At 41.3% G+C, this 13,463-nt stretch overlaps 1 protein-coding gene across 2 annotated transcripts in view; it reads left to right on the top strand.

Moving 5' to 3' along the window:
• Positions 1 to 5,619: 5,619 nt before the first annotated feature.
• Positions 5,620 to 13,463, top strand: part of PLCE1 (phospholipase C epsilon 1) — a 329,298-nt gene continuing 321,454 nt past the window's right edge. The window contains exon 1 of one of the 2 annotated variants that reach the window (XM_043550715.1): positions 5,620 to 5,855. The gene's annotated coding sequence lies outside the window, so the exon portion shown is untranslated. Of the gene's footprint in view, positions 5,856 to 7,170; positions 7,362 to 13,463 lie in introns of those variants that run through there. The other variant, XM_027821849.3, reaches the window with a different exon arrangement.

The following is a 13,463-nucleotide window of genomic DNA, read 5'->3' as shown; positions in this document are numbered from 1 at the left end:
AAATTAATTAACATATTTACAATAAAGTTATTATCCTTATTAGAAATGTTCAATCTTAGATTTCAAAACAAGATTTCTCTTTACAAACTACTCAGGAAACTTCCTGATTGATTCTAAATATCAGAGATTTTATTGACGGCTTGACTATACTAGGCTGCTGAGTGATTACAGAGGAGGCATATTACCGTTATAGCCAATAGAGTACGTTTCCTTGATCTGAAGAATAGCTTGGTGGAAGTTTGAAAGCTTGTCTATCTCACCAACAGAAGTTGGTGTCATAAAAGATATTACCTCTCCCACCTTGTCTCTGATAGCCAGTAGATACATTTTGTGGTGGTCTTTTTGTCCAGAGATTAAACGTTTTTCTGCATTATGATGTCAAGAGACTCCAGCTGAGCATGCTTATTATGTCTCCAAAATTATTCACATAAGCCCAACAATATAGCAGTCAGGCTGGACGGAATCAGACTCACCCTGTGAAGTGACATTATATGGTTGTTAACAAAGAGGTACTTACTGTTCCAACACAGTTGTCTCCATAGACCCATGGAACATTTGTAAGATAGCAGCTTTGGTTAAGACCTTTTATATGCTAGAGTCAAAGTCTGAAAAACTCAGACATAACTCACAAATACTAGAACAGCTCTTAATATCTGCACCTTTGGGTTTTCTACTTATTTATTGTTTTAAGAAAGTACAATAGGGTATTGATTTAAATCAGTGTTTCTCAACCTTTTTGTCCTGGTGACCCCCTTTGGACTTAAAAAAAATGTGACTAAGACTTGAAAAAATTGCAACCCCCCCCACCTTAAATATTATTAAGTAAATTATTAATAATATTCAGGGTCAGCATTAGTGGGTGGAAAGCAGGGCAATAATCCGGGACCCCACACCAGGGGACCTTGCAAAGTTAAGTTACATGCTTGAGTCTGGGGTGGCAGGACCTGGGCTGAAGCATGTAATTTAACTTTGCGGGGCCCCCTGTGGCATAGGGCCCTGGGCAGTTGCCCTGCTTGCCACCCCTAATGCTGGCCCTGCACTTGTGGCCCTAAACTTGTCCTGTGACACCTCCCGGGGGATCATGAATCCCAGGTTGAGAAACACTGATTTAAACTTCCTTTTAGCAGTTCAAACTATTAGAAACCATTTGATTTGAAATGAATACTTTCAGTAAAGCAACAGCCTTTAGAGCTGAGACTGTGGATTTCCCCAGAGAACTCTCTTATAATGGGCCAGAATGTATCCTCCCTGATACAGAGGACCTGTCAATTGTGTATGGAAAGGGGATTGCTTGGCAGGACTTGGTGGGCTATTCCATGTGTGCAGAATCTGTGCTGCAGTAGGAAAGACGACTGAGCAGGATAAGAGGTGGAGTGGATTGGAGGCAATTAACTTTGTCCCTTATGTGGCCTTATATACCTTCCCTAGCAAAGATCATTCATCCCCAAACTATATTGCCTTTTCCACATGACCCCACTGTGGATTTTGGAAGCCACTGGAAACAATGGGAGTTTCAGCTAGCATGGCTCCAGTGGAACAGTGCTTCCAGGAAGCTAGGTGGGGTATACCTTCTTGAGGATCCCCAGGGCTTTGCCTGCTTGTCAACAGACCCCATTATTTTTTTCTCTTGGGAAGAGGGCAAATCCAACCTCCCTGGTAGGATGATATAGGTAGAACTTCCACAAGAAGATCCTGACTGAGATTTCCTTCCCAAAAGCTCTCTCCTGTGGCTCTTAATGTGGAAGGAAGTGATCTGGCCCAATATTAGTAGAAAGCAAGACTCTTTGAATAATAAATGTGGGTTTTTAAAATTCTAATATTGTGGTAGCGATACTTTCGTTGAAGTTGAGAGAACCCTTTCAGTCTAAATTTGTGTTCATGTGTTTCTAACTTTTTTTTTATTTTTATTTAAATTTCCTTGTGTGTGTGTTCTTAGCTCATAGGTGCATTTTGGAAGAAAACTTGAAGAAAATACTGACATTTTAAAATTATATGAATGTTAAAAATGTTTAATTAAAATTAGATAGTTTGAAAATATTGTTATAAAATATCATAATTAAAGAAAAAACTTTTCTCTACACTCCATTCTGTAGATTTTAGACCAAAGAGGCACAGTGTAGAGCAAGGCCAGATCTACACTACAGACCTATATTGGTATAATTATGTTGCTCAGTGAAAAATCCACACCCGTCAGCAACGTAGTTATACCAACCTCACTCCCCATGTAGACAGTATTATGTCCCTTCATGGAGGTGGATTAACTACGCTGATGAGAGAAGCTCTGCACTGCTGTAGCGCTGTATGTGAAGACAAGCTATTTTCTCTAAGGTGCTAGCACTTACATAGTAAATTTGAGGTGGTTTTCTCCTCTCTCTATCATCAGGCCCACAGAAGCTATGGGCATTGTGTTGGCATTACTTTCAGCCTTGAATCCTCAAAGATCTCAAAAGGCCAAATAAGGAATAAAGGCCACCCCATCTAGTCTTCACATAAAAGGATGATGAGTGTGATGTGGAGGCTTAGGGAAGAAGAATGGAAGACACTTCCATCTTGTGTGGGATTCCAGGGACCCACATGACAGAAAAGTATTTCAAAAGACTGTGATCTATGAGTCCAACTCAGCAGAAGACAGTTTTCATACCTTCAAAATGCTAGGTTAGAAGTTGTCCGTCAGAAATAAGAACTCAGGCAGCCCCAAAATTATCCCCTCAAATGTTAGCATTTGGAATGTAACGCTGAAGGGGATGGAGCCCTTGAAGCAGTTGTATACATGTGGAGTATCCCCTCCCCAATAACACACCCGTTTTCAATAATTTTTCCAAAACTTAGTTCAACTCAACCTTTTTAGTAGCCCCATTGATAAGGGGCTAAGTATGGAGCCAGACTTCCCAAATGTCAGTTGTGCAGAGGAATTACTTCCCAAATGTCAGTTGTGTAGTAATGCCAATGGACTGTGCAGTCAAAGGTGAACTGTCCTGAAAAACTGAGTGATGCAGTGTGGAGGGCAAAGAGATCATCTGAATGAATTATCCTCTAATAGGCAGCTTTAGAACTTGCCACCAAAACCCTGGTGGTTATATTTATGCAGAATTTTTTTCCTGCTAAATCTTCACAAGCTGTTGTAGGCAGATCAGAAGGTCATATATACTTCTGTTCATTTCCTAAATTACTACAAGTGGCTTAAGAGAACCAGCAAAGCTTGTCTTTCTTGATCTGCCTATGACTTCCATGCAGCTTCTTAACAAGGAAAATCATGTGGAAAACATAATTAACCATGGGGTTACATGAAAACTCATTTTTTAGATATACCTATATATGCTATTCCTTTCTATTAAAACTTTATTTTAGTCTGCAACACTTTTCAGGAATGTGATTTCTGGATTAACAAGCACATAAAAATAGCTTGGAGGAAGGAGTCTGAATGTGATAGTTCTGCAACTCCATGGAAAGAAATAATTAAGATGCTAAAAAACTGCTGGGTTGGGACACATCCTCCTCAAATGTACCCATCTAATCAATCTAGTATTTCTAATGTGCCTATCACCATGGTATCAGACATGGATGTTTCACCTTTGCAATTTTCTATCTATTTAGGTATTTCTATGGCCCCAATTGTCATAGTATCTGAGAACCTCATAAATATTAAAGAATTTATCCGCACAATACCCCTGTGAAACAGAAGTGTTATCCCATATTTACAGATGAGGAACGGGGTTACAGAGAGGTTAGTTCTCCAATTCAGTAAGGTACTTAAGAATGTGCTTACCTTTTAAGCATGCGAGTAATCCCATTGATTTACGCATGTGCCTTACTTTAAGCACATGAGAAGAACCTTGCTGAATCAAGGATTAGATGATTTTCCCAATTTTTTTCATTTTTATGAAGGTTATAACCTTTTATTACTCTTCAGTACAATAACCATATACTCTTGCCAAGTTAATAAAAATCAAGTGCTAATATATTGTGAAGGAAAATGGTAGATACATTTTCCACTGGAATAATTTGATATGTTTCCTGTACTTATTGAAACAATTGAAAAAGCAGAGAGGCTCCTTGAAAAGTTCTTCTTTAGAGAGGCTGCTATTACTTGTATTTGTACTCCCACTCATGATTTTTACTAAACGACTACTAGTCCTCTTCTACTGAAATTTGGTGCTTTAAAAATGTAAATCACACTTTTTTATTTATTTAATTTATATTTATATATACTGTTACAATATTTGTAAATTAAATATACTTGTGTACAAATTAAAAATGAACAATGCTGAAACACAATACAAATATTTTCAATTAAAAATGTGACTTGGCGAAGGGGAAAGAACCAACAAAATTTCACCTATGGCAAAAAAGGGACATTACTATTAATACTATGTATTATGGGTGAAATCCAAACCATATTGGAGGCCATGAGGATTTCACCCAATATATGGTCCATTTCAGTAGAAAATGATTAATATAAAGTATTTTGAATTGGTGTAACTGTTTTAATTTCAACTAAAACATAATTCAGATTAAACTAGACATAACAGTATAAAGTCAAAATCATATTAGGAAGGCTGAGGTGATCTGTTGTGGCTCGCATATTTTAGCTCTTTTCATTCTTTACTCTAATAACCTTGCAGTTTAAGCTTGTTGAAAGAACCAAGCTTAAAATAAGTAGCTAATAATGTAGCCATGTAATGTTAAGTGAATATTACAAATATCTGGCTATAGTAATAGTGTAAAAAAAAACAAACCCTATGCTTTCAGAAAATATATATCTTTCCTAGGTTTTACTTCACTAGACAGCTACATTTACTGGTTTTAAAAGTCTGTTATAACACGTCTCATAGTAGACTTATTACACTTTGATTCCCAACTATGCTACGCTCAGTATAGGTGCCCACACTGTCATAGTGTCACCATTTTATAATACTTGTCCTCTGAGCATGGTATAAAGAGATATATAATATACAATAGTAAATACCTGACCCTCAAGTGTAAGATACGGTGCCCCTAGAAAACAGTATGAATTCCTTATATTAGAAGGGAATGAAGTAAATTAATTTTTTTAAAACCCAACAGTGAGACATTATCTCCACATACCAGCTATGAGAATTTGTATTCTTTATATAGAAAAGTCCAAAAATAAAATTGCATGTTGTCTACAGCCAACTTTTGCTGTTTTCAGAATTAGAATACTACTTTTAAAATTAAGTTCTAAATAGATCGACTCCTTTTCTCTTTGTTTGACTCTGCACACAAAGACCAGAAAGTCTTGCATGCAAAGATGCACAGCTGAGTTAATTTAAATTGTATTTTTCCATAAAGTACTTGGAAACTGTACAATATTTCCCCCTTTCACAGACTTTAGTTAAGTCTTTCTTCCCATAGATAATGGTTGGCAGCAGCGCACAGTGCAGAGGTTGTGTGCTGCACTTCTGAACAAAGTCGTGAATTGAGCCATTGTTTTCACTGAGATAGCCTGCATTTTTCGCTGGACAGAGAGAAGGGTGTAAAAAAGGCACCTTGTGTGCAACTGTTGGCAAGATTTGGAAGTGAATTAAAATCTCCACAAGGTCTGGGCAGTACAGCTCTGCTCGGTATTGAGCTCTTTGGAAGCACAGTTAGCTCAGACATTCCAATGTAGTGAGACAGCAGGAGGGACACAACTCGACTCTACAGTCGAACGGGGGAAAAAAGCCAACTCTTTCACAGAGATTAGTCTCTGTACTGAACTTTCATTCACAACGTGTGAGACACACAATGGCTCTGGACCAGCTTCTGCTCTACAAAGATTTGGAGAAGGCTCCGTTATCCAGTGATCTTGAGTCACTGGGTATTACCACTTAAACAGAATGAGTTGCCTGCCAGAGGTAAGCAAAACTAACAGGAAAGGCTGAAAACAAATCAACTGAAGATGCACGTCAACTGCTATGGTGTAGGAAATTTTGGGGAAAGTAACTCTCTCCTTTTGCGTTTGGTCTTTACCCAAGTCCTTTCCTCCTTCCAAGCTCTGGTGTCATTTGAGCTTTACAAACCAAATCAAATGTAAAAATAAGAGTTGAATGTATTTGCGTGATTATCTTAGTTTAGCATTTTGGAAATCTCAAGGCCCAGATAGTTTGCTGTAGTGGCCTTGACACCCTAACTTCAGTATTTTAATTGATTTCAGCAGAGAAGTTCTGAGCTTGAGAGCCTTTGAAGATGCACCATAATTCAAGAGCAGGCAGGCTGCAGCTCTAAACGTGATGAAAGGCACCAGGATAGTAGCTATAGAACACTGTCCTATTGCTTCAAAAGCAAATGCGTTACAGCTGGGAGGGGGTGGAGTGTACTGCAGAGGTGTTTCTAACAATGTAAACTCTCGATCAGTGCACGTAGCACTGCATACAATGGCGCAAACTCTTTGGATGGGGGTATGTATTTAATATTGCATGTAACAATTTTAACATGGAATGGAAGGTCAATGTACCTAACGCCTCACAGCGGTACATATAACCGGGGAGACTCTCCGGGGGAGGGGAGAAAGAGCTGTGTGGAAGGTTCAGCCACATCTTGTCCCCTGAGTTCTGCGGGTGCCTCCCCCGCGCCCCCCGCTTTATGCTTTTGGGTAGGTGAATAACCTTCCTCCCTGCAGCGTGTGTGATTTGTGGGAGGGGAGGATCAGGAGCCCGCTGGTGTCGGCGGCACAAACATCCTGGCCCTGCACTGTGTCGGGGGGAGGCGGGCTGTGGACCCTTCAGCGTTGGCGCGGTGACGTTCTCTCCTGCACGGTGTGTGGCCCCCCTGAGGAGATCGCGCTGGGGCTGGGGCGGCGGTGTAATCCCGCTGTGCGCTACGCTGGGCAGCACTAGTTCCCCGGGGCAGAGCACGCAGGAGGAGGCGGCAGCAGTACCCAGCACTGGGCTGTCTGCCCTGGTGCGAATGACTCAAGGTGCTTCCCCGCTCTGTGGCCCTGCCGCGCTCACCTCAGGATGCCTGTGGCGGGCTCCCTTCTCGCTGGGGGAGAGGAGGGCTGGGCACGTTTCCTTGCCCGCCCTGCGGGGGGAACCCGGCCGTAGCCCCCTTCTCCCGCCGCCACCCCCCCCGGGCTGCGCGAGCCCCCGTTCTCCCCGCTGCGCCTCCTTCCGCCCAGCTGGGCGTTGCGAGCCCGGCAGGCCACCTCCCCCTCGGTCAGCGCGCGCTCCCGTCCGCCGGCTCGCTCAGCCGAGCCGTTGGGTTCGGGGGCTGCCCTGACTCGGAGCCTGCCCTGCGCAGTCAGCCGGGGCGAGAGCCCTCGGGGCTGCTGCGGTGACCCGCCGCCCGGCCTCAGCTGCAGCGGCAGGAGGAAGAAGCTGGGGAGACGCTGAAAGTTGCCTCCTTCTACTTATCCCCAGCGGGTGAGGCGCTTCCACAGGCTCCTTGCCTGAGTTCCTGGGGCTGGGGTGGGTGGGCCTCCGGGTTGCCCAGAATCACCCCCATAGGTTGCTTTGGGGTTTCGGGTGGTGAGAGAGCGCCCCCCCCCCCCCAGTCACCGAGCTACGGGGACATAGGTTCACACTTGATTGTGCATCCCAGCAACCTCATGGACGTCAGAGGGGTTGTACTGGGTCTGACATCCTTGCATTGGCTACACTTGCACCCTAGTTTGTCACCCCCTTTCCTCCCCATATATCAGTTCTCCCTTAGGCTTGTGAAGATGATGATTCACACTAAAATGCAGTTTCTATGAATTCACATTACAATATTTAGTTGTAAAATATCCCCTTTCTCTGTAGAGGATTTGAGGAAATGCATAGTGATTTTTTTTTTTTTGGGGTGTGGATTGTAACAAACTTGTTATAAATTACAACTGGGTCTAAAGTCCTCACTATCTTCCCCCTGAAGTTCTCCCTTTACAGCGTGGTTTATATCAGTAATAAGTTTCATATTTCATTGCTTTAAACTTTCTGACTAATCACATCTCAGTGGATTGTTCTGGGTGAGGTGCAACATCTGATCAACTACTAAGTTTTAGGCTACTGGGGTGAAGTGGTCTCTCCCCAGCATTTCAGTGGTTTACAGTAAGAAGCCCCGGTTCTCAGATGTTATAAAGTTTGTTCTAGGCTGAAACCTGGAAATCAAAGCAACGAAGTGTGTAAAAAAATTTTTTTTTTCACTGGTTCTGGCCTTGCCTTTGATATTTTTGAAAAAGTTTAGTTTTGTGAGTAACTTTGCATTCCCTACTAGTCCTATTGAGGTGTTTGCAGGATTGGGGCCAAAGTGTGCAAGACTTGCTGGTTCTCAGGTATACTGTACACTCTGGGGAATGAGACTAGCATGGAAGCCTAGCCCTGGTCTACACTAGGACTTTAGGTCGAATTTAGCAGCGTTAAATCGATGTAAACCTGCACCCGTCCACACGATGGAGCCCCTTATTTCGACTTAAAGGGCTCTTAAAATCGATTTCCTTACTCCACCCCTGACAAGTGGATTAGCACTTAAATTGGCCTTGCCAGGTCGAATTTGGGGTACTGTGGACACAATTCGATGGGTATTGGCCTCCGGGAGCTATCCCAGAGTGCTCCATTGTGACTGCTCTGGACAGCACTCTCAACTCAAATGCACGATTGTTTGCCGTTGCTCTGACGCAGGGAGGGAGGGAGGGGCGACTGACGACACGGCTTACAGGGTTGGCTTACAGGAAGTTAAAATCAACAAAGGGGGTGGCTTTACATCAAGGAGTATTTCAGGCAGGACTTCACGGAGGGTTCCAATAAGAAATGGTGCACCTAAGTTATTGTTCTTATTGGAACAAGAAGGTCAGTCTGGCCTCTGATTGATACATGGCTAGATTTACCTCGCTGCACCTTCTCTGTGAATGACTGCAGTGTGACCTAGAGGAATGAGTCCCCTAGACGGCGGGGTGGGGGGGGGGGGGGGTTTGCAGATGAGTACAAAACAGATCTGGTCTATTTCTTGTTTTGATACACTCCATCTATCTTTTACATCTTTGGCTGGCAGCAGACGGTGCAGAAGGACTGCATGCCATCCACATCTCATGGCTGCTCGGCAGAAGATGGTACAATAGAACTACTAGCCATCCTCCTCTCTTGCGTGCCCGGCAGAAGATGATGCAATAGCAATGCGTATCACCTGCCTGCTCACCATAAGATGGTTCAATAGGACTGACTGCAGGACTAAAGAGAATGACCTGATCAAGTCACTCCAAATTTAGTCCCTGTGCCCATGTCTGCCCAGGCACTCCTGATCGACCTCACAGAGGTGACCAGGAGCACCTCGGACATGACGATGATGGCTACCAGTCCTATTGCACCGTCTGCTGCCACAAGGCAGTGGGTTGCTGCTGCTGTGTAGCAATGCAGTACCGCGTCTGCCAGCACCCAGGAGACATACGGTGACAGTGAGCTGAGCGGGCTCCATGCTTGCCATGGTATGGAGTCTGCACAGGTAACTCAGGAAAAAAGGCACGAAACTATTGTCTGCCCTTGCTTTCACGGAGGGAGGGAGGGAACGGGGGCCTGATGATATGTACCCAGAACCACCCGCGACAATGTTTTAGCCCCATCAGGCATTGGGATCTCAACCCAGAATCCAATGGGCAGCGGAGACTGCGGGAACTGTGGGATAGCTACCCACAGTGCAACACTCCAGAAGTCGACTCTAGCCTCCGTACTGTGGAAGCACTCTGCCGAGTTAATACACTTAATGCACTTAGAGCATTTTCTGTGGGGACACACACACTCAAATATATAAAACCGATTTCTAAAAAACCGACTTCTATAAATTCGACCTAATTTCGTAGTGTAGACATACCCCTAGAGAGGAGCTATAGGAGTATCAGCAGGCTGAGTTGCTGCATTCTAAGGATAGTAGGATGGTAACTGAAATGATACAGGTTTCAGAGTAGCAGCCGTGTTAGTCTGTATTCGCAAAAAGAACAGGAGTACTTGTGGCACCTGAGAGACTAACAAATTTATTTGAGCATAAGCTTTCGTGAGCTACAGCATCCGATGAAGTGAGCTGTAGCTCACGAAAGCTTATGCTCAAATAAATTGGTAGTCTCTAAGGTGCCACAAGTACTCCTGTTCTTTTTGAAATGATACAAAAACTCATGAAAGGGTTGGCTGTGGTTCAAGGAGCAGACAAATGTTCAGACTGGTTCTTATTTTGCCATGTGGTTTGACCATCCCTAATTGTAATGCACATTTGCGAGGGAGTAGTATTAAAATTAGTGTTTTATGTTTATATCAAGATTTTGTTGAATGAATAAAAACATAAATTTTATAAGTATTTCAGAAGTGGGGATGTGATTTTGCCCCCCTATTAAAAAAAATTCTCAATATCTGAGAACTAATAAAGAATTTAAATTCCAGAATTTGTAATTACCTAATAATCATCTTGAATCAGAAGCTCTCCTTTTAATTTTTGAATCATCCTATGAGAAATAGGACTAACCACAAACAGTATATGTATATTTCTAATTAGATGAAAACAGTGACAAGATGAGCAACACCTAGACTAACAGGGGGGGGAAAAATAAACCAAATCAAACTACAAATAACTTTATCACAGGAAACTGAATATATTGTAGATCACCAATAGAAAGCTGTTGAGAGAGACAAACTGGACTGCGTAAGTCATGAGAAACTGTGCCCAGTTTGCATAGAAATTAACAGGGGATTGCTAAATTCTTCCATTCTTCTCTTAGTCATCTGAGTAAAAGAAACTTCTCATATTTTTGCCATGTTAAGACATTGATCCAATATATTATTATGAGTTCATTTCCACTTTCCCATGTGTTGAGACAGTTTTCTTTGTAGCTAGATTTGCTCTTAGAAACCTCCCCTTTTTGGGGCCCAATTCTACAAAGTGTCAGCTACCCTCAACTCCGTAGACTTTTATGTGGAATGTGTTGGGCAATGTATTTGTGTTGCATTAAGCAAGATTTAATACTAAATATAGTTTAACCAGTATCTTTTCTATATTTTTGCTTAATTTTGTCAGTCTGACAATAAGTGACACATAAGAAAAGACAGGGAAAACTCTATCAGTAAAGTAAGGATAAGAAAAACAATAAATCGTCAAAGTATCCATTGAGAGTCATGGAAAGGGTTCAGAAAAGGGCTACAAGAGTGACTTGATGTTTGGAAACGCAGACTAGAAATAAGGCACAATTTTTTTTTAACAGTGTGGGAAATTAACTATTGAAATAGTTAACTAAGGGTTGTGGTGGAGTCTCTATCACCAGTAATTTTAAAATAAAGATTGGATACGTTTCTAAAAGATATGCTCTAGTTCAACCATAGCTACTGGACCTCAAACAGGAATTAATTCAGGGAAGTCCTAGTCTAACTTCCTGCATGACACAGGACATAAATCACAATGGTCCCGTCTGGTCTTAAAATCTGTATATCTATGAATAACTGCATTAAAATTAGAACTGTTACTGAGTGTTTTTCATTAATCATTAAAATAAAATGTATATTTCAAAGATCAGTTGAAAGTAATCTTCCAGTAGAAAAAGTATTTCCGTGTTGGTTAGTTTTGTTTTGAAATAACCTTATTAGGAACCAGGCTCTTTAGGCAGGAACTGTCTTTTTGTTCTGCTTTTGTACATCATCTAGCACAATGATATTCTGGTCAATGAATAGGGCTCCTTGGCACTATGCTAATACAATTAATCATAATGTCTGCTATATTTTATATACTTTTAAAAAAAATCCGTAAGTGAAACATAATGCTTAATCATGCAACTCCAACATGACTAGTTATGAAAATAAGTTCTATTCCCCTTGCAGTCATTTGGTATTAGTTGTGTGAATAAGGGATGTGGAATTGGTCCACAGTCTTTAACTATGAAATTGCACTTTTAATTTTTTTTTTTATTATTTTTATTATTATAAAAAACTGTTAGTATGCAGAAGTATGAGTCATGTTTGTCAGTGGTCAAATTCTGCCCTCAAATTACTTTTTTAATCCCATTTAAATTAGCATTATTGTATGTGAGTTCCTGAGGCTGTAAGTGACTGAATACACAAATCAGAGCAGTACGACTTACGCTGCATACTACTTAGTTTGTCTTGGCAGACCTATGTGGAGATCTGACTGTGGGTGGGGTTTCCAGAATCATGCTTCTGACAAACCTGGATCATACTGCACTCTTGATTTCTGAGCAAAACTCCTATTTACTTTGAGAGTTGCATGAGAGTTGAGGAAGAGGGTCATTGTGTTAGCACTACCTATATATGGATCTCTTTTCTTTTTTTAGTGACAGAATTCTGATCTCACTTGAAGTAAGTGGAATTTCTTCAGACTTACACCAGCGTGAAATCGAACTCTGGCCATTAATGGTCTGTTATGTTCCATCGCTCTAGCATTTGGGTGCATGACATAACTGAATGCAATTAGATACTAAATCAAACCATTGACAGTATTCTTTCCTGAACTACCCTAACCAGTCATAAATAATCCACCATAGTCAAACAATGCTTAACCTAAAAGGTGTCTTGTACTTGTTTCTGAAAACCTGTAAAGGTGACCTCTAACAGAGTGCTCATGGGGATGAGTTTCAAAACTAAACTTTCTCCTCCAGAATCATCTGATTTCCAATGTCCAAGAGTGCACACCTAGCAACTGTCAGCAACGGTGTCTCAGGTGATCTCATCTGTTGTGGTGATTCGTTGGGTCATAAGCGAGTTAGGTGTCAAACCTCAGGGCATATATGAATATATCCAAGGAAAATCCTTCTGCATCCAAATCTCCTATTCAGTCTAGGGAAGTTTTGGGCGTGCGATAAATGCAGGATTGAGCCTTACATGACGATCGGCATTCTGCAGGCTAGTATTTCAGCTGTGACATTTTATCCACAGTAGTCTACGGCATGCCTCAGTAGACTAAATGGGTTCTGGACTCTGGAATGTCTTTTGCTGTATATTGCAATCAACAGAAAAGTAACCTTTAGTAATTTGGTAAGAAAATTGCAATGGAGATCTCTTTTTAAAAAGGTAAAAATGATCTGCTTAATTTTTAAATTGACCTGTAAAGTTTTTTTTAATAAATACTTTAAATACCATTTCAATATCTTTAAAATATTTAAAGGTATTCCTGTGTACTCTTACAGTTAGCTTTTTTGTGTTTCTTTCTGTTAATTCTTACTAACATTTAATTACTTCTGGTTAAGCAGAAAGGTGAAAATGTTGTGTACCAAAGTAAAGTTACATGAAAGATATTTTTAAATATTTATTTTGGGATAATATTTTAATTCTATTAGTATGCACAAGTGCTGTATAACTTGCGTCTAATAATAGTATGTTTTGTTAAACAGATGACTCTCCAGTTGCATGTGACCTTGCCTAGTGTTGTAGGACTTTTGCTGTCTGTTGTTTTAGACAATGCTCTGATGTGGGACTTTTCCTCCCACAATATTTTTCTCCATCTGTGCTACAGTGTACAGCAAGAATGCCTCTGAAGTGAACTCTGGTATTTCTGAGGTTTGTGCT

This window comes from Chelonia mydas, chromosome 7 (assembly GCF_015237465.2).
Source record: "Chelonia mydas isolate rCheMyd1 chromosome 7, rCheMyd1.pri.v2, whole genome shotgun sequence".
Taxonomy (NCBI): Eukaryota; Metazoa; Chordata; order Testudines; family Cheloniidae; genus Chelonia; species Chelonia mydas.
This window is presented reverse-complemented; position numbering and strand designations above follow the sequence as displayed.